The sequence below is a fragment of the Bufo bufo genome, chromosome 5 (genome assembly GCF_905171765.1).
Source record: "Bufo bufo chromosome 5, aBufBuf1.1, whole genome shotgun sequence".
Classification (NCBI taxonomy): Eukaryota; Metazoa; Chordata; class Amphibia; order Anura; family Bufonidae; genus Bufo; species Bufo bufo.
In genome coordinates this window covers 115,253,126-115,276,560 of record NC_053393.1, presented here as the reverse complement: position 1 = coordinate 115,276,560, position 23,435 = coordinate 115,253,126, and the positions used below count along the sequence as shown (strand labels likewise).

Sequence of the window (23,435 nt, the reverse complement as noted above, 5' to 3'; positions counted from 1 at the left end):
TTGTTCTGTACTTTACCACAATGGATTTTGAACAAAACAATTCAGATGAAGCTGAAGTTCAGACTTTCTGCTTTAAGGCCCCTTTCACACCAGCGAGTATTCCGCGGGTGCAATGTGTGATGCGATCGCATTGCACCTGCGCGGAATCCGGACCCATTCATTTCCATGGGTCTGTGTACATAGGCGTTGGTTTTCACGCATCACTTGTGCGTTGCGTGAAAATTGCAGCATGTTCTATATTTTGCGATTTTCTAGAATATTGCACTACTTTGCTTGAATAAACTCATTGGTTGCTTTGGCTTTATGCTTTGGGTCATTGTCCATCTGTATTATGAAACGCCGACCCATCAGTTTGGCTGGATTTGAGCACACCGTATGTCTCTGAAAACCCCAGAATTCATCCGGCTGCTTCTGTCCTGTGTCACATCATCAATAAACACTAAGGACCCAGTGCCACTGGCAGCCATGTATGCCCAAGCCATCACACTGCCGTGTTTTACAGATGATGTGGTATGGTTTGGATCATGAGCTGTACCTTACCTTCGCCCTACTTTTTTTCTTTCCATCATTCTGGTAGAGGTTGATCTTGGTTTCATCTGTCCAAAGAATGTTCTTCCAGAAGTGTGCTGGTTTTTTAAGATTTTATTATTATTATTTTTTTTTTTAGCAAAGTCCAATCTAGCCTTCTTATTCTTGAGGCTTATGAGTGGCTTGCACCGTGCAGTGAACCCTCTGTATTTTCTTTCATGCAGTCTTCTCTTTATGGTAGATTTGTATATTGATACGCCTATATCCTGGAGAGTGTTGTTCACTTGGTTGGCTGTCGTGAAGGGGTTTCTCTTCACCATGGTAATTATTCTGCGATCATCCACCGCTGTTGTCTTCCATGGGCGTCCAGGTCTTTTTGTATTGTTGAGGTCACCAGTGCTTTCTTTCCTTCTCAGGATACACCAAACTGTAGATTTTGCCATTTCTAATAGTGTAGCAAGGTCTCTGATGTTTTTTTTTTTTTTTTACTGTTTTCGTAGATGAAGGATGGCTTGTTTCCCATGCATGGAGATCCTCTTTGACTGCATGTTTACTTCTCAGTAAAATCTTCAAAATGCAAGCACCGCACCTCAAATAAACTCCAGGCCTTTTATTTGCTTAATTGAGAATGAAATAATGAAGGAATTGCCCACACCTGCCCATGAAACAGCCTTTGAGTCAATTGTCCGATTACTTTTGGTCCCTTTAAAGACAGGGTGCCACATGTAAAGGAGCTGAAACTCCTAAACCCTTTATCCAATTTTAATGTGGATACCCTCAAATGAAAGCTAAATGTCTGGACTTTATATCCATGTCCATTAAGGCTACTTTCACACTCGCGTCTCGCGTTTTGTGCTGATCTGTCATGGACAGATCCGTTCAGATAATGCAACCGTCAGAACCGTTTGTATTATCTTTAACATAGCCAAGACGGATCCGTCTTGAACACCAATGAAAGTCAATGGAGGACGGATCCATTTTCTATTGTGCCAGTGAAAATGGATCCGTCCCCATTGACTTACATTCTGTGTCAGGACGGATCCATTTGTCTCAGTTTCATCAAACGGACACCAAAATGCTGCAAGCAGCGTTTTGGTGTCCGTCTCCGAAGCGGAATGGAGACTGAACTGATGCATTCTGAGCGGATCCTTTTCCATTCAGAATGCATTAGAATGCAAACTGATCCGTTTTGGACCGCTTGTGCGAGCCCTGAACAGATCTCACAAACGGAAAGCCAAAACACGAGTGTGAAAGTAGACTAACTTAAATATGTTTTAGGCTACTTTCACACTGGCGTTTTGGTTTCTGTTTGTGAGATCCGTTCAGGGCACTCAAAGGCGGTACAAAACAGATCAGTTTTGCCGTTAATGCATTCTGAATGGAAAAGGATCCGCTCAGAATGCATCAGTTTGCCTCCGTTCTGCCTCCATTCTGCTTTGGAGGTGGACACCAAAAAGCTGCTTGCAGCATTTTGGTGTCCATCTGACGAAACTGAGCCAAACAGATCCGTCCTGGCACATAATGTAAGTTAATGGGGACGGATCCATTTTCACTGACACAATATGGCACAATAGAAAACTGATCCGTCCCCTATTAACTTTCAATGGTGTTCAAGACGGATCTGTTTTGGCAATGTTTAAGATAATACAAACTGATCCGTTCTGAACGGATGCATGCGGTTGTATTATCTGAACGGATGCGTTTGTGCAGATCCATGACTGATCCGCACCAAACGCGAGTGTGAAAGTAGCCTTAGTAAACGGGTAAAAAAAAAAAACAACTAAATTTGTGTCAGTGTCCAAATATATATGGACCTAACTGTATATAGGCAAGCGTCCGAACCAGTTAAAGTTCTCTCCAGGACTAGAAAATGATGTCTGCTTTCTTCAAAAAACAAAACAGCCCCACACCTGTCCACAGGTTGTGTATGGAATTGCAGCTCAGTCCCATTCACTTCAGCAGAGCTCAGCCGAAATACCAGACACAACCCACAGCATTGCTCTGCTCTGATTTTTAACCCATGGTGATAATTTATGGGGACATTAGTCACACATGTTACGGCCATTTCTTAAGTGCTATTGTCCGTAGTGGACACCAGGGTCAGAACCTATAATTACTCCCACTGATGGGAGGCCTGTCATTTCTACTACACGGGGCAGGAAAATCTACTGTGGTATAATACCCACTTTGATGGATGTGAAGTAGATATTAATTTCCTTAAGCTTGACCTGGTGATTAAGGTTTCAGAATCAGTCCGGCTAATTTGTTCTTTAAGGGCTTTAGTTAAACTCACAATGGACCAGCGGCTATGAGAAGCCGTGTTTGGAAGATGGCCTACAGAGATAAGGGAGGAGATGTATGCTATCACCAGATTAAGATGCCTTGTGCTGGTGATTTCTAATGTCTTACTCATTATGAAAGCGATACGTGGGAGTAGAGACTGCTGTGCTACGTGTGGCAGGCCTTGTGTCGGGCCCACTGGGTAGTTAAAGAATTGTGGTGAGGTAGACATTATCTGATTGGACTGCCATGTTCATGCAGTGCACATTTTATGTACCCTGGTTCTGTTTTGGCTCTACCCCAGAGGCGTAGCTTAGGGTTCAGCACAGGGGGGGTGAACACATCTGAGTGGCCCCCCAATTCGTGTTTATAACTGCAGGGGCAAGTCTTTGTTTTCAGCGAGTCCCCCTCCTCCCCCACTGCGGCTGCTTGAGAGGGGCAGGATGCAGGCCTGAAACACCAAGCTCTCAATCCACCATATATATTTGCATGGACATTATATTCAGTGCTATCAAAGATACAGAAGAATTCAGCGCTACCTATTACATCCAGTGACGTCTCCCCTGATATTCATGTACCCCGCCTGTATTCATCTTCCCCATTCAACCCAGACTGCCATAATGATATCTTTTTTCCATGTCTATTTTTTTGCAGCGTTTACCACACAGACATCTGAGGTTCTACACTTTTACGTCATTATCCCCCACTGGTGCCCAAACAGTGTTATCTTATGTTACCCTCAGTACTGTACCCGCTGTGCTCCTCAATGCCCAAAGATAGTATACTGCAGAAATAATAGTGCCATACATATAGTCCCCCCTATAGTAATATTAGTCCCAAAGGTCCTACAAATAGTAATATTTCTTTCCCAGATTGTCCTCATTAGTAATGGTGCACCCTACGTTGGCCGAATAATGATAAAACTCATTGAGAGTGCCCCAGTTAGTAGTAGTGCCCTCCATAATAATAATAATAATGCCCCCACATCTTAGGTTCTTCACTTTTCCATCATCCTCCCCCTACTGGTGCTCCAACAGGGTCATGCTTCTGCAACCTCCAATACTGTGTCTGTTGGGCTCCCCCCGGCCCCCAAATACTATACTGCAGAAATAATAGTGCGATACATAATAGTCCCCCATAGTAACAGCACTCCCAAAAGTCCCCCCAATAGTAATAATTCCCAGAGTGCCCTCATTAGAACAGTACCCTTGATAGTGACAGTGTCCCCCTATAGTGCCCTTCATATTGTCCCAATAATAATTTCCCTTGTAGTATCAATGACCCCATAGTAGAAATTATTTTCCCCAAAGTGTCCCCAGTAGTTATAATTCTCTCACAGTGCACACAGTAGTTATACAGCCCTCTATAGTATCCCCAGTAGTAATAATACCCTCTATAGTGCCACCGGTAATTATGCCCCTATAGTGCCTCTAGTAGTTATAATGCTCTTACAGTGCCCTCAGCAGTTATAATGCCCCATACTGTCCCGAAAGTTATCATGCTCTCCTAAAATGCCCCCAGTATTTATAATGCCGCCTATAGTGCTGGCAGTAATCATGTTCCATACAGTGCCCCCAGTAGGTATGCACTGTGGGGGATTTGCTCTGGTAGTTAGGATTAGCAGGTGCAGCAGAGGCAAAGTACAAGTTCTTGGTTCAAAACATCAGTGTTTATTCACACGTGAAAACAAAAACGCAAGTTGCTTGGTGATCATTCACACACATGAAAAGTTCATACACAAAACAGTCACCTTTTCTCCTAGGTGTTACTTCACACTCTGTTGGAAGTTGTGCTTTGTCAAGTCCATAGGCAGGCATTAGGCGGCCTGTTCGCCCTCACAGGGGTCTGAGCCCTCAAGCCGCAGATCCCAACACAGACCTCCTGAGCTCCACTGTCAGACTGAGGTAATCCTCTCCACCTGGCAGTGCTGGCTGGTTTTTATGCCTGGCAAAACCCGGCCCGGAACATGGGAAGTAGTCACCCACCCAGCACGTTGACTACTCCCAGTAAGAGCCGTCCCGGATCAGCTATTATAGCCATACTAAGTATCAAGGTATCAAACAGCAACTGCTGCTGAAACATAAAAACCGGCTCTTACTCCACTGAGGCCAGGGACCTCGGTGACACGTACCTTCTTACAGCACCTATAATTCTAATGTCCTCTAATGTGGTCCCAGTACTTATAATGTCCCATATAGTGGCCCAGTATTTATAATGTCCCCTATAGTGGGCCAGTACCTCACTAGTGAGTGCTGTACTAGGCTATATCCAACACTCCCATAAAAATGAATGGACTGAGAGCACGCATGTCCTATCTGCTGCTCCGTTCATTTTGGGGGAGCTCCACGAGGTACGGAGCACAGCATTGTGATGTCCACCGATCTACCAGTTATTCCCTATACTATAGATAAGGGATAACGTTACACTGGAATATATATCAAAATCCCCACAGCAGGTCAATTTATGCACAAAAAAGCAAAGTGTACATAAAATTTGTGAAATCTCATACACTTTGCCGGTACTGTATTACGCTGCTGTTTTTCCACATGAGAACCCATGCGTAATCCACATGGTGTGCAGGTGGCCTTAGGGTTTCTCTCCTGGTCCTACCAGTTGATGTATGCCTGGTGGTGCATGGTAGAAATCACTTTGTTTACTTCCTGTGTAAGAAAATGACATTTTAGAAGCACACAATTTATGTCTCGTATCAACGTGGGGTCTTGCAGGAAGTGTAAGATGGTGGTAAGAATGACTCACACTGCAATATTCAGCCACACCATGACCTTTCAGAACTTCCAAACCTAGGGGTAGACGTATGTGACACTCAGCAGTGCTTCAATGGGGGCCTCGTTCTCCATTTTTATGGGTCACAAGTGTAATGTCCCACACGAGCAATTTTCAAATTGGTAAATAACCGGCTGCATGATATGTCGGTGATACCGCAGCTTTACTCACATGAACAGTCATTAATGAGTGCGCAGTTATGTGATATCACTGGCGAAAACGTGCAGCGGTCAAGAGACAATACACAGTCCGTGTCCACCACATGAAGGTGTGATGCAGCTAGGGTTGGGCGATATCAAAAATATTCCCACGATAACGATATTAAGAAATTTATCACGATAACGATATATATCGTGATAAATACCCATTTAGAAGAGAAAAAAAACACTTGGGGCCACAAGGAGACGTTATACTGTATGGGGGCAGCCACAAGGAGACGTTATACTGTATGGGGTAGCCACAAGGAGACGTTATACTGTATGGGGTAGCCACAAGGAGACGTTATACTGTATGGGGCAGCCACAAGGAGACGTTATACTGTATGGGGGCAGCCACAAGGAGACATTATACTGGATGGGGCAGCCACATGGAGACGTTATACTGTATGGGGGCAGCCACATGGAGACGTTATACTGGATGGGGGCAGCCACAAGGAGACATATACTGTATGGGCAGGCAGCAGGGCAGAAGGAGACATTATATACTTTATGGGCAGGCAGCGGGGCAGAAGGAGACATTATATACTTTATGGGCAGGCAGCGGGGCACAAGGAGACATTATATACTGTATGGGCAGGCAGCGGGGCACAAGAAGACATTATATACTGTATGGGCAGGCAGCGGGGCACAAGAAGACATTATATACTGTATGGGCAGGCAGCGGGGCACAAGGAGACATTATATACTGTATGGGCAGGCAGCGGGGCACAAGGAGACATTATATACTGTATGGGCAGGCAGCGGGGCACAAGGAGACATTATATACTGTATGGGCAGGCAGCGGGGCACAAGGAGACATTATATACTGTATGGGCAGGCAGCGGGGCACAAGGAGACATTATATACTGTATGGGCAGGCAGCGGGGCACAAGGAGACATTATATACTGTATGGGCAGGCAGCGGGGCACAAGGAGACATATACTGTATGGGCAGGCAGCGGGGCACAAGGAGATATTATATACTGTATGGGCAGGCAGCGGGGCACAAGGAGACATTATATACTGTATGGGCAGGCAGCGGGGCACAAGGAGACATTATATACTGTATGGGCTGGCCGCTCAGCAGGCAGTGGGCCACAAGAGTCACTATACTGCATGGGGCCACCAGGAGACATTATAATGTATGGGACAACAATTTATAACCCCTCCACCATCAGTATAATAATGTCTTGTGGCCCCCATACAGTAATGTCTTCTTGTTGCTCCTGTATGGGGGCAACAGGGAGACATTATAGTTTATCAAGTGCCATCACCATGTGCAGTGCAGCTTGCAGGCAGGGCCAGGGCCGCAGAAGACAGACAGTGCAACCTTTCTTTCTGACACCTGGGCCGTTAGGGTCTCTCACTCCTCTACCCTCACCTTGGCTTGGACACGGACTGCTGACTGACTTTGCGCGCCTCCTGTGCTCGGCCAGTGGGCGGAGACTTGAATATGGGATCGAGGAGGAGCCGGGGGCGGCCGCTGCAGGAAGTAATATGTACGGTACGCATATGCACGAAGCAGGGGCGGGCTGACAGATTTAGGAGCAGTCAGCACGCAATTGACCGCTCCTATGATGTCACCAAATACCGTGGTTATATCGGTATATCGTTGACACCAGTTTACTGCTCAACCCTAGATGCAGCTGCTCCGACGTAGGATGTACCACTTTCTCAGCATGTTTTAGTGGGGAAGTTTCTTATAAGGCTACATGCGGGTCCGCAATATATGATCACCGGCCGTGTGCACGCCGCATCACGGATGCGGACCCATTCACTTGAATGGGTCCTCAATCCAGAAGGTTGGTGCGGAACAGAGTTCTTCCGTGGGGTTTCTTACTGCAAAAATGCATGCACTACTTTTTTGCGGTGCGGACAGTCTGATGCGTCCGCATGCGGCAGCCCTACGGTCGGTGCCCATGCATTTCCAACCGCAATTTGCGTTCCACAGCACGGGCCCGGCATGCGTGTGCATGAGGCCTTAAGGGGCTGTTTTGTATGAAGGTAAGGGCTCATTCAGACTACTTTATGTGTTTTGTGGTCCGCATTTTGTGGAACACACACAGCCAGCCCTATCATAGAAAGGCCTACTCTTGTCCGAATAGGACATGCTCTACCTTTTTTGCAGGGCTGCAGAATGGAAATACGGATGTGGATAGCACACGGTGTGCTGTTCGCATCTTTTGCAGCCCCGTTAAAATTAACCGGCCCGCATCCTTGCGAAACGGATGCGGGAACAGAAATACGGCCGTGTGAATGAGTCCTAAGTACTAAAAGCGGCTCACTTGCCTATCCTGCCATTTTGATGGAGAATAAATAGCACTGCGTGCAAGTAGATGCCTCACAGAACCCAAAGGAGCCCATTACCAGATAAAGGGGTTGTCTGGGCCATCCTCAGGATAAGCCATCGGTACTAGGGCTCATGCATGCGGCTGTAGCCGTTTTTGCGACCCGCAAAAGACTGATCATAGAACAGTCCTATCCTTGTCCGTAATGTAGACAATAATAGCACATGTTCTGTTTTTTGCGGGCACCACGGAACGGACAATGGGATGTGGACAGCACACAGTGTGCTGTCCGCATCTTTTGCGGTCCCAATGAAGTGCCCTTATATCAGTGGGGGTCCCACACTCATCACCTCCAATGATTAGCTGTTTCGGGCAGATGCAGTGCTGGAACCTACCGTATACAGTGTACAGAGTGGGAGCAGAAGGCGCCATAGATTGTGTACTGCAGCCCTCTACACAATGGACAGAGCCCACTGCCTCCGCTCTGTACACTCTGCATAGTTTCCAGCGCTGGCAGTTACTGTAGATCAGATATTGATGACCTATCCTGAGGACCCCTTTAATGGGGTTTGTCAGGGGCTTCTTGGGTTGGAAACCACACGGCAGATGTGAACGGAGCATAACTGTTTTAGCAATCTTTTTTCTGTAAGTTTTCAGGTCACAGGTTATCAACTGAGCTGCACTTTAGACTTTTCTCCAGATTACTCAATAGAGGTAGTCGCTGGTGTAGAGGCCCCTAAGGGTGGGTTCGCACCCGCCAGATATTTTTTCTTCACAAATGACTGGAACTGAACATGAGTTCCATTAATTTGTATGGGGGATTGTTTAGGGGCAGGCACATGGAGGCTCCGTTCAGGTGAATTAACTGGTTGCCGAAATATCTGCACCAAATCTGACGCATGTGAATTCACCCTTAGGATATATGCACAATGCAATAAAGTTTGTGGACTTTCAGCACCAAAATCTTCTGGTTTTGCCCCAAATCTCACCCTAAAAATTTGCGCTGAAAAATGGATGTGAAATATACAGAATATCTATGTGTAATATTCACCATAAGCAACAAGGGAGCTGTTCGCCTGGTACGGCAACCTGAGGCCTTCTGAAGGCTTCGAGGCCTGCCACAGTCAAGTTCCTATCAAGCCCAGCACACTGGGGCCTCATGCACACGACCGTATGTAACGGAACAGCTGGCCCCTAATAGAACAGTCCTATCCGTGTCCGTAATGCTGACAATAATTTTGCAGAACGGAAATGGAATGCACACGGAGTACCTTCCGTTTTGTTTTATTTTTTTGTGTTTTTTTTTTTTGCGGATCCATTGAAATTAATGGTTCCGGACACGGTCCGCAAAAAAACTGAACGGACATGGAAAGAAAATACGTTTGTGTGCATGAGCCCTTGGTCTCCCATAGGCTGCAATATTAAATCATTGCAGTCTATGGGACAAGCAATTGGACAATCGCATGTTAAATAAGAGTAAGGCCTCAAAGTTTTTAAAGATATATAAAAAGATACAAAAATTCTGATTGCCCCCCTTTCCCGCATATTAAAAATAAATATAAACCTCAATGGAATCGCTGCGTACCAAAATGCCCGTACTATGTAAAATTTAAAATATTTGTCCCATATGGTGAACAGTATAACTCAAAACAAAAAAGGCCGATTTGCCTTTTTTTCATCTCTCAAAAAAAAGTATTAAAAAGTGACCAAAAATTCATATGCATTCCATATTTTAAAAGTATTAAAACACAAGAAAAACTATGACGATATGGTTTAGCTGTAATTGTACTGACCCAGAGAATGAAGGGAATGGGTCCGATTTACCAATGTAAAAATGAAACCCACAGAACTGTGGTGGATTTGCATATTTTTTTTTTTTCAATTCCACCGTATTTAGACTTTTTTTTCTTTTCAGTTTCCCACTACATAGTATGCGATATTAAATGGTGCCATGAAAAAGTACAACTTGCCCCGCAAAAAAACGAGGCTTCATATGGCCATGTGACGGAAAACTAAAAAATTGACGTTATAAAATGTTCCAGATTTCATCTTATGGAAAACTGTGGTTGCTTTGGTTTTTCTCAATGAAGTTAATAAGTTCCGGCCGTGCTTATTTATTTATTTATTTATATTTTTTTGCTGGCAAAAAACGCAAATTCCAGATGTTGCATTGGAAGTATATTAAACGCAGGACAACCGCCGACTTTTCACCCTTGAGATGCGTTTTATGGGACAGTGGCATTTCCCCTCTTTGCCTGGTGCTTGCCTCCTATAGACTTTTAGGCTTCTTTTACACGAGCGCGACGGATTGGCTCCGGGTGCGTTCAGTGAAACTCGTACCATTTTGCAAGCAAGTTCAGTGAGTTTTGTCTGCGATTGCGTTGTTTATTTCGGGCGGGTGCAATGCGTTTTGATGCGTTTTTCATGCGCGTGATAAAAAACTGAAGGTTTTTCAAACAACATCTCTTAGCAACCATCCGTGAAAAACGCATCGTATCCGCACTTGCTTCCGGATGCAATGCGTTTTCCAGTGAAGCCCCATTCAACATGCTGCGTTTTTCACGCAACGCAGAACTGATGATCCATTGAAATGAATGGGTTAGGATTCAGTGCGGGTGCAATGCGTTCACATCACGTGGAAAACTCGCTTGTGTGAATGGGGCCTTAGGGGGTTTTTTTGCGCATGTGAAGTGTTTGTTGATGTCTTTTCAGGGTGGATTCACAAAGATGAGTTTTATGTGATGTTTTTATGCACTTTTGTGATTTTAGTGGTGTTTTTGGTGAGTTTTTGTTTGTAGTAAAAACACCAGCTATTGGAAATATCAAACAGAACATAAAAACATTTTTTTTTTTTTGCTACTGTTGTTTTTGTTAGGTGGCTTTAAAAAAAAAAAAAAAAAAAATGTTTAAGGCTAGGACTAGTCGGGCACCTTTTTTTTATAATGATAGTCAATGGTGTCACACTGCGACATGACAGTCGCAAAAAATCCATCTAAGTTTGGTGTCGCATGAATGTAGTGCAACACGTCGGTGTCGTTGAAGCTTTTTTGTCACCCAATTTATTGTTGCCCTTTTTTTTTTGGGCATTTCAACTTCTTCTCTTGAGGCTACATTCACACAACCGTATGAACGAGTCCGCATCCGATCCGCAATTTTGCGGAACAGGTACTGACCCATTTGTTTCAAAGGGGGCCGCAAAAGATGCTGACAGCCCACGGTGTGCTGTCCACACCCGAAGTTCCATTCTGCTGCCCCGCATAAAAAATGTAGCATGTCCTATTCTTGTGGACAAAAATGGGCATTTTCTATGATAGCGGCGGCATAGGCGGTCTGCAGATTGCGGAACGCACATGGGCCGGTATCCATGTTTTGCGGATCCACTAAACACCACAGTCGTGTGAATGTAGTCTAAGGCAAATGAAAAGTCAGAAGAAAAAGGCGGTTTGGAAAACAACACCGCTAAAACACTGGAATCTTGGCAACTCTTGGTGTGTAGGGGCGCTAGTGTTTTTTTTTTTACCAATGCTTTTTCCCCGTTTTAGTCATTACACGGGGGTACAAATTTTTATGTAAAAAAAAAGGCAGGTGCTAAAACACTGGGGGAGATTTATCAAAACTGGTGTAAAGGAAAACTGGCCTAGTTGCCCCTTGCAACCAATCAGATCCCACCTTTCATTTTCCAACGCAGCTCTGAAAAATGAAAGGTGGAATTTAATTGGTTGCTATGGGCCACTGAGCCAGTTTACCATTGCACCCTATGTGGGAAACCAACGCCTAAAAAAAAAACCCTGATCATGTGTGTGAAGGAGCCCCCCACTGTGACGTCCTCTCCAGCCCCTTCTGCTGGTTGCTAGGGGCGACTGCTCCGCGGTTCCGCCTGCCCTCGCGCGCGAACGCTGTGGGTCGTGTGTGTAAAAATAGAGCAGGAGAACAGTTACCCCTAGCAACCAATCCGCTTTCAGTGACTACAGAATGAAAGCGGATCTGATTGGCCGTTGGCAGCCAGCGGCGGCTCAGCCTCTTCGCTCGGGGACAGGGAGGCCCTGGTGCGTGGTTTCTGCAGCAGCAGCCAAGGGGTTAAGCAGCGCGGCACGGAGCCGTGTGACAGGGCACGGTCTCGTGTGTCTGTCAGTCGTGTGGCTGCTGGCTCGTCGGGAGAAGCCATTGGCGGGTTGCTTGCATAATCCTCCGTCACTCGCGCGGCTCCGCCCTGTGAGAGGCACCAGTAAATAACAGAAACTGGCCGCAGCCTCCCGGAGCAAGCTCCAGTGACTGAGCTCCCTGCATAGTAAACAGAGGGCGAGCCGCGAGCCAATTGGGCGGCTGTCAGGGAGTGAGGGGGCGGCGCCCGGGGCTGCGTGCTGGTGTCACTCCGGGGAGAGCGGAGGCGGAGCCGCCCTGGCAGTGTCACTCCAGCGGCGGCCGCAGCAGCTGATCACGTTTCCCCCGCTTCCTCTCCCGCTGGGGGTTGTGTTTTTCTGGCGCTGGATGTTGTTCCCAGGGAGATGATCCCCACCACAGACTTCGGCTGAAACTGATGTGCAGCTCTGGAGGTGAGTGGAGGCGACTTGGAAACTTTTCTGCTGGCTGCTGAGTAAGCAGCTCTGGAGCTTCACCAACATGGAGCCTCCTGCGCTGAGGCCAGGGAGCTGCTGCCCTGACCTTGTCACCACATGACCCCTGACCCCTGGGGGGGTGGGGTGCTGGTCCTGCCACAGGTGCTGGGGGGGACCCCGGCCATGGCAGTGCCCTGGTTTTACATATGAATAGGAGATTTCATTGGAAGCTGCTGATGTAGCGCAAAGCGAGGGCTCCAGAAGCCTCTCCAGGAGGACAACTTCTCCCTTTTCTTATGTTGTAATGCCCAGCAGAAGCCTCCCCGTTACCCTGGCAACAGGGGGAGCCCTCCTCCGCCCTGCACACCTATTCCCGAGGGATTAGGACCCTATGGACGCGGCATTCCTGACAACTATCGAGGTGGAGTTAGCAGATACTCAGCTGGTTTCTCTTTGCACGACCTGCAGAACCTGTTTGTGCCGCCTCCTCCTCCATGAATAATGACACCGTTTAATGATTATCATCTCGTTCTGACCTTCCCATCGTAATCCCAGTAATGGAATGTGTCCTGGACCTGACACCTCCAGCTGATCAGAGACTGCAACTCCCAGAACAGCAGCCCAGCATGTTTGCACGCTGGGAGTTGTAGTTTCATGGCAGCTGGAGTGCAGAAGGTTGCTGATCCCTGGTGTAGGGGGTAGGATGTGGGCACCATGGATGACGTACATTGTAGCTAAAGGTGACATCATTCCACACTTGACCCCTTAAGGACCGGGCCATTTTCACCTTAACCAGTGTCACTTTATGTGGTGATAACTTTAAAACTCTGGGATCGACCGATATTGATTTTTTAGGGCCGATACCGATAATTTGTGAACTTTCAGGCCGATAGCCGATAATTTATACCGATATTCTGGGAATTTTCATTTTTGAGAAGAAAAAAAAATTCCTACACAAATCTGCTGAAAATTAATATGTTTATTGTTAATGTGTATTTTTTTTTATAAATCTTTTTCATTTATACTTAATATTTTTGTGTTTGTTTTTTTTTTTTTTTTACTAACTTTTAACCCCCTTAGGGACTAGAACCTTTGTCCTATTCACCCTGATAGATCTCTATCAGGGTGAATAGGATCTCACACTGTCCCTGCTGCTCTGTGCATAGTGCACACAGCAGCATGGAGCTGAACATGGCAGCCAGGGCTTCAATAGCGTCCTGGCTGCCATGGTAACCGATCGGAGCCCCAGGCTTACACAGCTGGGGCTCCGATCGGAGGAGCAGGGGAGTGGGGATCCTGTGGCCACTGCCACCAATGATTAATACTGGGTGGGGGGGGGCGCACTGCGCCACCAATGTTTTTACTATTGGCCGGGATGGGGGTGGGGGGCGCACTGCGCCACCAATGATTAATACTGGGGGGCTTGGGGGGGCGCACTGCGCCACCAATGAAGATAAGTCTCTCGATCATTCATATACAGGAGGCGGGAGCTGGCTGCAGAATCATATAGCCGGCTCCTGACCTCTATCAGCGGTAGCTGCGATCCGCGGCACCTGAGGAGTTAACTACCGCGGACCCCAGCTGCCGTTCATAGAGGTCGGGAGCCGGCTATGTGATTCTGCAGCCAGCTCCCGCCTCCTGTGTATATGAATGAATGAAAGGCTTATCTTCATTGGTGGCGCAGCGGCCACAGCCCCTCCCCTCCTCTTATGTTCTATCCCCTCATTGGCGGCAGCGGCAGCAGCAGCACAGGGGGAGGAGACACGGCTTCCTTCTCCCCTGTGCTGCGGAGGGAACACAGAGAGCGCTGTCAGCAGCGCGTTCTGTGTTCCCCATACGTTATCGGTATATCGGCAAAATTGATGCCGATACCGATAACGTTCAAAATCCTCAATATCGGCCGATAATATCGGCCAAACCGATAATCGGTCGATCCCTATTTAAAACGCTTTTACTTATCCAGGCCATTCTGAGATTGTTTTCTCGTCACATATTGTACCTCATGTCAGTGGTAAAATTGAGTCAAAAAATGTATAAAAAATACCAAATTTACCAAAAATGTGGAAAAATTTGCAACTATCCAAATTTCAATTTCTCTGCTTTTAAAACAGATAGTGATACTTCATATAATAGTTATTACTTTACATTCCCCATATGTCTATTTCATGTTTGGATCCTTTTGTGAATGAGATTTTATTTTTTGGGGACGTTAGAAGGTTTAGAAGCAAATCTTGAAATTTTTCAGAAAATTTCCAAAACCCACTTTGTAAGGTTCAGTTATGAAGTCACTTTGTGGGGCTTACATAATAGAAACCACCCAAAAAATGACCCCAAACTGCTGTACGGGCACACAGCAGGGCGCAGAAGGAAAGGAACGCCATATGGTTTTTGGAAGGCAGATTTTGCTGGACTGGTTTATTAACACCGTGTCCCATTTGAAGCCTCCCTGATGCACCCCTAGAGTAGTAACTCCAAAAAAGTGACCCCATTTTGGAAACTACGGGATAAGGTGGCAGTTTTGTTGGTACTATTTTAGGGTACAGATGATTTTTGGGTGCTCTATATTACACTTTGTGTGGCAATGTAACAAAAATAGCTGTTTTGGCACGTTTTAAAAAAAATTTAATTTACAACGTTCATCTGACAGGTTAGATCATGAGCTATTTTTATAGAGCAGGTTGTTACGGATGCGACAATACCAAATATGACTTTTTTTTAGATGTTTCAGTTTTACATAATAAAGCATTTAAAAATATTTTTTTTTAGGATCTCCATATTCTGATAGCCGTAGTTTGTTTGTTTATTTATTTTTTTGGGCGACTGTTATATGTAGGGGCTAATTTTTTTCGGTATGAGAGGACGGTTTGATTGGTACTATTTTAGGGTGCATATGACTTTTTGATCGCTTGGTATTACACTTTTTTTGATATAAGGTTCCAAAAAAATGACAGTTTTTTTTAAAGTTTTTTTTACGGTGTTGACCTGAGGGGCTAGTTCATGTGATATTTTATAGAGCAGGTCATTACGGACGCGGCGATACCTAACGTATGCTTTTTTTTTTTTTTTTTTACATTTAACACAATAAAAGCATTTTTGAAACAAAAAAAATCATGTTTTAGTGTCTCCATAGTCTGAGAGCCATATTTTTTTTTATTTTTTGGGTGATTGTCCTATGTAGGGGCTCATTTTTTTTTTCAGGATGAGGTGACGATTAGATTGGTACTATTTTGAGGGCATATGCCTTTTTAATCGCTTGGTGTTGCACTTTTAGTGATGTTAGGTGGAAAATGGCTTTCTTTGACACTTTTTTTTTTATTTTTTATTTATGGTGTCTATCAGACGGAGTGGATCATGTCATACATTTATAGATCCGGTTGTTACGGACGCGGCGATACCTAATATGTGTGTTTATATATTTTGTCTTTTATTTTTTTAACTTGAAACTTTTTTATTTTTATTAAAAACGTTTTTTTTTTGTTTTTTTTTACACTTTATTTCTGTCCCACTCTGGGACTTCAACTTTTGGGGGTCTGATCCCCTCTGCAATGCATTACAATACATCTGTATTGTAATGCATTGCCTGTTAGTGGATTACACTGAGTAGTACACGAATAGGTTGCCTAGGAGACCAAGCCTGAGGCTGGATCTCCTCGGCACCCGTAGAAGGCAGGTCCCGATGCCGTGCAAGGCATCGGGCTGCTTTGTCACGCATCGGGTCCCCACCACAGCTGGGCGGGGACTCAATGCGCTCCTTCACCCACCGCAAACCACTTCTATGTCGCGGTCAGTGCTGACCGCGGCATAGAAGGGGTTAATCCGCCGGCATCGCTGTAAACAGTGATGTCGGCGGATATAGCAGGGGCCCTGCTACCAGGGACTGCCGGAACCCTGCAGTAATCGGGCGAGTGCAGCTCCTGCACCCGCCCGATCAGCCCGCCGTACATGTACGGCATTTTGCGTTAAGGGGTTAAAGGCTTGTGCACACAAATGTATTTTTTTCGTGTCCGTTCCATTTTTTTCCGACCCGTATATGGGGCCACAAAAAAGGAAAAAGAAAACCGAAATTACTCCGTGTGCATTCAGTGTCCACATGGCAGTTTCACCCCAAAAAAAGTCTGCATTACGGACAAGGATAGGACTGTTCTCTTAGGGGCCAGCCCTTCTGTTCTGCAAAATGCGATTTGGAGACCGAGAAACACCCAACGGTCGTGTGCGTGAGCCATTAGGATGTTTTTTATATGTGCTATATACAGAGGGGGAGATGGAAACGCCGATGGGTGTCATATTCTGAATGCCAGGCTTGCTACTAAGGACCACCAGCCCAGGACGTGCTACTACCCTGACGGCCGTGAGTTTGTGTGAGGAGCCCTGTATCTGGTTCATCTGGGCACAGTCTTAGGTTTTTGGACTTTTTCCGTTGGATTCAATTGATTTTACTACGTTTCTTTACTCCAAAGTATCTGTGGCTCAGTTACGTTCCCTTAGAGAAGAATAGCACAGTCTACTGTCGAAAATCACAGAGCAATTCAAAAATGGCTGTGGCTCACCTGCCAGTGAGATGTAGTGTGAACAGAGCCATGAGGGGGTGGGGCTAGACTATCCTATCACTTTATGATCAGGGGGGGAGGGGGTGTCCAACCGCAGGGACCAGACCTGACCTGTCGCACCTTTATAAGAGGAGAATGACTCTTTAATCAGGATTAGACTCCATATTGTCTTATAACATTAGGACTTCTAAAACTTTATGGATTCCATCATTGATCATGTAATGACTGATTGTATGGTGCTGTGTGATCCTGTGATCAGTGGACACTAGTAATGGATTTTCCTGCCTTTTGAGAATTAAAGGGGTTATCCAAGACCTATAATGCCCCCCACAATGCCCGGGACCTCTTACAGGTTACCGTTAGGTTGGGGCAGCCAATAGCAAGCTGCGACTGGAACAAGCCTCCCTAGCGTCCAGCTGCACGGGGAGTGGGGTAAGTATAACCAGTATGGGGGGCCGGGGCATTGTATGTCTTGGATAGCCCCTTAAAATTAGGATTTCTGCGCAGTGTGTTGTTTTTTTATTTTATTTTTTTATATACTTCTTGAAGTGACAGCAGGGTGGCGGGCTTACAGCTGCTAGGTGGTTATTCAGCTGGTTTTTCCAGGCTCCTCCTTTGCACTTGCGTTGCTGGGTAGTTTTGCAGTTGAGGCGTCTGGGAGAAAAGTTGACAGCCCTTTATAGCGGTTGTGCCCCTAATATAAATGTGTCCTGCCCAACAGATATCACCGCTATATCACTTTCCCCAAATACCTCTGTTTATCAAAACTGGCCTTTTCAAAAGTTATTAGCTTACCACTGCGTCCTGTGGCAACTTTGTATTGATTATTCAGTTGCTGTTGGTTATGTCCTGCATTGGAGCCTTATGGTAAGAACAAGGGGCGTGGTTAGTGTCACATGATCTGATGTCAGGACACATCTCACTGCCCCAAGGCCTGATGGGACAGCAGTCACATGACAAACCAGGAAGTAGGATCCAAGCATGGGGGATAAGAGAAAACTGCAAATGCGGTAAACCTGTAAAAAAAATATCCAAGGAGAATGGGAGCTTGCTCCACGCTCCTCCTCCTCCCGGACTGCGATGTTCTGCTGGCCTTCCTTGCTGAAAACGGTCACTGTTCTTTGCGTTGATCGGGTCCCCTTGTGTCATGTGACAATTTGTCTTGATTGCCAGTGATTAGCTGCAGGTGGTGTCAAACCGGATATTTACAGCGAGGGAGTAACTCATGGTCCGTGGTAGCGGAATCCATAACGGAATTCGTAGATAACCCAAACCCTGTATGCCGAACTTGAAACACAGTCGCGGTTTCGTCCATACAGCAGTTTCAAGACAAAAAGGCCGTGCATGGGCGAAATAGCAGCATCTTTATTAAGGGTGATATGAATCGGGGTATGTGTACACACGGCAAGAAAGCTGCGGAGTTGCATCTCGTGCACGCTGTAAAAACAAAGGAGAAAAAAGTTAATGCAGACTAAATGACCTTTGGTTTTAAGTCTGCAGCATGTCAGCTTGTGCTGTGGATTTCCACTGTGGTTATCGCCCTTTGCAAATCTGGAAAAAATCAGCATGAAAGATGTGGATTCAGTGCGGATTTTGCAGTGGAAATCGCACTGTCCCGTGTGGACATACTGTATTTTTCACCCTATAAAGGCGCACCGGCCCATAAGATTCACCTAGGTTTTGGAGGAGGAAATTAAGAAAAAATATTTTTTATTAGACTTCAGGTCACAGCCCCAATCAGACCCCCAATGTTAATAAGACCTCAGATTAGACCCCCATACCTCAGAGCAAATAAAAAAACTAAACACTTACCTCCTGCTTCGTCTGCCGCCACTCCTCACCGCCAGCACTCTCTTCTTTCTGCCGCGGCTGTGCTGTGACGCGACGCACACAGCAAAGCCGACAACCGAGGACCAGGAAACCGTACAAAGCCTTCACCACTTCCCGATCCTCCGGTACTAATGAGCGCTTCCATAATTGAAGCGCATATTAGTATTCAGCCCATAAGACGGAGTGAAATTTTTCCCCCACTTTGGGGGGCGAGAAATATGGTAAACTTACGTAGCACAAGCATTGGAAGTGCATGTTGGAAATCTTAGCTTTGCTCAGTACCAGCCAAGTGGGTGAGATTTCTTAAAATCTCATCCACACACTGTGGAGAAATCCCACAGCACAAGCGGACTTTCAATCCATAGGTTACCTTTTTTATGCTGCTGGTTATGCAGAGGTTGAAAACAGCGGAGAGCCTGATGCATTCCCATCTGCAGTCCCACCACAAAAACCAGCGCATTTTAGACTTTTTTTTTTTTTTGTTTTACTCCCGATCCACTGCAGATTTTTCGCTACTAACTTTCCATCCGTGAACGGTTTTCTGGAGTCTCCTTTGCACTGAGGCAGGCCCCATAGGAACATAATGAATCTCCCATAGCCTGCAATGGTAAAGCATTGCAGTCTATGGGTGAAGTGATCAGACACTTGCATGTTAAAATCCCCTCTTTAAGTGAAAAAAAGGCAAAGTTTAAATATATATATATATATATATATATATATATATATATATATATTTCTGAATTTATTTATATATATATATATATAAGTTATGGGGGTGATATGGCAATGCAAAGAAAAAAAAAATTTAAAAAGTTTTTTTATTTTCTTTTAAGTATTAAAACAAGAAAAACAATATAAATGCGTTAACACTTTAATCCTACTGACCAGGATAATGACAGTACCAGGTCTGTTTTTTCAGTTCCACTCTAATTGGAATTTTTTTTTCCAGCTTCCCATTACATCTTATGCAATATAAAAGGGTGTCATTAGAAAGTACAACTTCCTCATATGGCCATGTGAATGGAAGAATAAAAAAAACTAGCTCCAGGAAGGCAAGGAGTAAAAAACGCAAAAATGAAAATTTGCAAGGTCCTTAAAGGGATTATGCCATGATTGGTGTAAAAAAATAAAAATGAAACGACATATAGTACATCAGACAACCTATAGTGCAGCCCTGTACCTCACATGGATCCAGAGATCTCCCCATTCATTGCTGCAATTACTCTGCTAGGTTTATTTAGAGCTGGCAGCTGAAGGGGGGAGCTCTTTTCCTGTAAGGGTATGGCCACACAGTCGGGTTACCTGACTCAGTTTTGGAAGCCAAATCAGATGTGGGTCATAAAAGGAGATTTAAACCGAGCATGTGCGACCACCACAGTGAGGTGGAGAGAGAAATACGGAAAATTTCTATTTACATGCAGTTATTAATGAATTCAGATTCAAGTGCTGGTATGAAAAACGTAAAATATTTTTTGTCGCACAACCCCTGAAGGCACCATTCACGCGACCATGCGGGTTCCATGCTCGTGTTGAGCAGGTCTGTGATCCGCAAGATACAGCAAAAGATGGGACATGTCCTATCTGTTACCGTATCTTGCGGATTACGGACCCATTCAAGTCGGTGGATCTGCACCGCGATGCAGAGTTCACATGGTGGGTGCCCTTGTTTTGCGGACCGCAACACGGGCACGGTGGCCATACGGTCGTGTGAATGGGGCCTTAAGAGGTTAAGGTCTTATATACACAAAGTGATTCCTGTTCAGATGTGAATGATATGGATGAAATGATCATGCTGGTGTGGGGGTTATCTGCTGTGCTGAGGATGCGCTGACCTCTGTGTAACATATAGATGACCCCGGATTCTTTCGCCTCTTGTTATGGGGCACCAATAATAACCACATGCAGTAGGGCTACTTTCACATCTGAGCTTTGGTTTCCTGTTTTGAGATCCGGCAGAGGGTCTCAAAACCGGACCAAAACGGTTCCATTTGATTTAACACATCCGGATGCATCAGTTTCATTAGGATGTGGTTGTGTAAAATCAAAATGGAACAAACTGAGTCTGGCACTGAAAACAATGGAAGTCAATGGGTGACGGTTCAGTTTTTTTGCAGTGGTTTTGTGTCCGGTCACAAAACGGAATGCCCCTGGAATGGAAGGCATCCTGAAAGGCGCATACCCCATTCTCAATACATTTTCCCTAAACAGAACCGTTTTGGCCCAATTTTGAGATCCTCTGTCGGCTCACAAAACCAGAATGCCAAAACGCTTATGTGAAAGTAGTCCAACTGGAATATATTATGTGATGCTGTTCAGCACAGGGCGAGGATACTCCTTTACTATACAGGGTTTTGTATCTGAATCGCAGAGATGCTGGTAAAAGAGCGAAAATAGTTTATATGGACGAGAGAGGAGAGCCATTGTATTGCGGTAATTGTGAAGGGAGACGAATATGCAAAGCGGTATCTCCTAAGAAAGAGAACCATCTCAAGTCAAAATCCAGCTTTCCAAAAAGCCTTGGGATCTGACGCAGTAATATACGGTATCCGTTAGCATACAGCAGTGTCCGTATTACCATGTTATTTCCAGGGACCCCTGGTTCCATTCCTACCTACCATAATTCTCAAACAGCGGCCTTGGCCCAACTTTGTTGACGGCTTTGTCGAGCGGTCTTGATCAGAGTGACGTTATTCCAGCCCTCCTGTACATTCACATTGCAGTGTAGTTTTTGCAGATTTTTGTGTGTTTTTTGCTGCCTTCCTGCACCAGATCGTCATGTGACTAGCGGATTTGGGGCAGATTTCACCTGGTCTCACCCTGTGCTTTGCAAACGACGAGATCACTGAAAATCCGCACAAACAGTTGTCCTGCTGCAGATTTCACCGTCCACACTGCAGGTCACTTTCCACGCCGCAGATTTCCGCACCGTTTGAAAAATCTCTGTACTGTATTATGTGGCGGGTTTTCTGTGCGGTGTCCCGGCACCTAGTACCCTAGAAGCTGACCCGGGGCAAGTGAATAAACTAACAGCAAAGTACAGTCAAACACAATAAAATCTTCATGTTGTTATATATCCGTAGTGTAAAGCTTGTCCATCCTTGTTACCTTCCCATCCGTTTTTCCATCTAGTGTTTCCTTATAGATTACATGTAGTGATCCCGTATAAAACCGGAAATGATTGCGGTCGCAGTAAAATGCTCTGTTACCTTTCATAGACATTTCCACATTGGTTTCAGTCTTCTTACTGACTTCAGTCTAAAAAATAATCATAAAACATAGAATTTTTATTTCTTTTTTGAAGTATCGTCTTAAACCCTGATTCTGATCTTACAGTGCCATGTAGGCCGAAATCCTCCTGACATCCGCAAGCCTTCTGCGCGTAGTAGTACACACTGCTGGAGCAGGTGATCATACAGGCCAGCGTCACACTTAATCAGTATACAATGTAGATAAGTATCACCGCTCGGCACTAGGGTGCAAATATTAGAAGCAACAAACGCAAATAAAAAAAAAAGAAAAATCACGTGTTTTTCACACGCTTTAGAACAAGTCAGTTGAATAACTGTTGAGAAAGTTACCGTACTTACCTTCACTCGAGGTAAATGCAAGTAGCACATATCATTCGTGTACTGATGTGAAGTACTGGCTGGGACCTGTAGTTCTACGGACTCTCCCTCCTCCTTCGGGCCCCTAGATCTTCCCCATTCAGAGGAGCCTGGTAAACTGGGTCTCGCCACACGACCAACTTCTTCTGGGGCATTTAGGGGCACAGAGCTCAAATCTCCATTAAAATAGCTGCTTTTTTATTTCTATAGAAGGCTACTGTCACACCTGCGTTGGGTGCGGATCCGTCTGGTATCTGTAAAGACGGGTCCGCACCGATAATGCAAACGCTTGTATCCGTTCAGAATGGATCCGTTTGCATTACCATGCATTTTTTTGTTCATGATAATGCAAACGGATCCGTTTTGACTTACACAGAAAGTCAATGGGAGGTGGATCCGTTTTCAATTGCACCATATTGTGTCAGTGAAAACGGATCCGTCCCTATTGACTTACATTGTGTGTCAGGACGGATCCGTTTGGCTCCGCATCGTCAGGCGGACATCAAAACGCTGCAAGCAGCGTTTTGGTGTCTGCCTCCAGAGCGGAATGGAGGCGGAGCGGAGCCAAACTGATGCATTCTGAATGGATCCGCATCCATTCAGAATGCATTGGGGCCAAAGTGATCCGTTTGGGGCCGCTTGTGAGAGCCCTGAAACGCCAGTGTAAAAGTAGCCTAATAAAAAACAACAACATTTGAAAACTAAAATTACAAAATCTGTCCCAAACACATTGTCTTACATCTCTAGAACATCTGAGCCAACAGTATCTTTAAAGGGAACCTGTCACCTTTAGGACATGGGTTGCTAGATCGCCGCTAGC

The 23,435-nt window shown here is 45.4% G+C and overlaps 1 protein-coding gene across 8 annotated transcripts in view; it reads left to right on the top strand.

Annotated features, from left to right (window-relative positions):
• NCOA2 (nuclear receptor coactivator 2) overlaps positions 1-23,435 on the top strand; it is a 219,980-nt gene that overhangs the window by 130,488 nt on the left and 66,057 nt on the right. For 2 of the 8 annotated variants that reach the window (XM_040433422.1, XM_040433416.1), the window contains exon 1: positions 12,474-12,630. The exons of 5 other annotated variants lie outside the window; for them this stretch is intronic. The gene's annotated coding sequence lies outside the window, so the exon portion shown is untranslated. Of the gene's footprint in view, positions 1-12,473; positions 12,631-23,435 lie in introns of those variants that run through there. One more of the 8 variants, XM_040433423.1, reaches the window with a different exon arrangement.